This window comes from Gekko japonicus, unplaced genomic scaffold (genome assembly GCF_001447785.1).
Source record: "Gekko japonicus isolate JY-2015 unplaced genomic scaffold, Gekko_japonicus_V1.1 scaffold267, whole genome shotgun sequence".
NCBI lineage: Eukaryota > Metazoa > Chordata > Lepidosauria > Squamata > Gekkonidae > Gekko > Gekko japonicus.
Window position 1 is genome coordinate 171,237 of NW_015160217.1, and position 1,439 is coordinate 172,675.

Below are 1,439 nucleotides of genomic sequence, written 5' to 3' on the forward strand. Positions count from 1 at the left end.
GCCTGGCTGGGGCGATGGCACACGTGCCCACAGAGAGGGCTCTGAGTGCCACCTCTGGCACCCGTGCCATAGGTTCGCCACCACTGCCTAGTCTGACACTGTGGCCACTACACACCACTGGCTGTAGGATTTGCAGGCGGTGCTAAATTATTTTCACCAATCTAAAATACCAAGTACCCAGAATTCCTATGGGGTGTCATGAATGCACAAGGGCATGATAAAAATGTAATACATTTAAAAAAATTATAATCACCACTAACTAGTGATCGGCTAGGACTTGCTGTGGGTTGAGCTAGTAAGGAGGGCTGATGTTGCCCTAGTTCAGTTCCAGCTCCTCAAAAGGTTGCCCACAACTAGAGAAGAGATTGGATTTATACCCCACCCTTCATACCCGAAGGAGTCTCAGAGTGGCTTACAATCCCTTTCCCCAAAGGGCACCTTGTGAGGTAGGTGGGGCTGAGAGAGCTCTCTTGAGAACTGCCCTCGATAGAACCGAGAACTGTGACTGACCCAAGGTCACACCAGCAGCTGCATGTGGAGGACTGGAGACTCAAATCCAGTTCTCCCAGATTAGAGTCCATGCTTCTAACCACTACTCCAAACTGGCTAAAACACTTTGTGTTAATCGTCCCACAGCAACTAGCTGCTCCAAACTCACACAGACTCCTACTTTCCCTGCAAGCAATGCCCTGCAAGGATGAGAATACAGATCTACCACTTCAGTGATCATTGAGGTTGCTTCTAGGTACCAGGCAGGGCAATTCAGCACCAGGGAATGGTCCAGTTACAAAAACTTATTTCTCCTCAAGCCCCACTCTGATTTCCAGTTCAGCACTCCAGTGCTAAAATCAGCATCCCCCTTCATAGCTACTTAAATCGGCTTAAGACCAGACTAAAGGTAAGCACTATCGACCGATGCTGAATATGCAGAAACAGGTAACTGTGGGATACCGAAGCTCTTTTTCTCTCTTGGACAGCTCCTCAAAAAATATTCACGGGGTTTCACAGAGCAGGATCAGCGCTCAGCCAGGTTCAGAACACCTTGTCTTAAAGAGTGAGGAGGCCACTTCTCCGGCGGTCTTGACCAGGCAGCATGAGAATTATGAGCTTTGGGTATTGAGTCCAACTCTCCACTTCAGCCTGGGAGCTCACTGAGGCATGCCTTGCACAAATCACTTCTAGTTCTCTCCCCCCCGCCCCCCATCCCTCAGCCTAAACTACTGCACAGGCTAGGTGTGGGGAGAAAAAGAAACCGCCCCCTGGATGCTACCCACTGCCCAGACCAAAAACCCCATCGATATCTACTCGGGGGAAAGGCGCTGTCCCAAAAGCAAGCCGAAAGGGGGTGTTTCTGAAGCGGCACTTGCCCGGGCGCGCCAGGGGACACTCCTCTCGGCTGCCTCGCCTCCGCCCCCTGCCATGCCTCCTCTCCCCAAGCC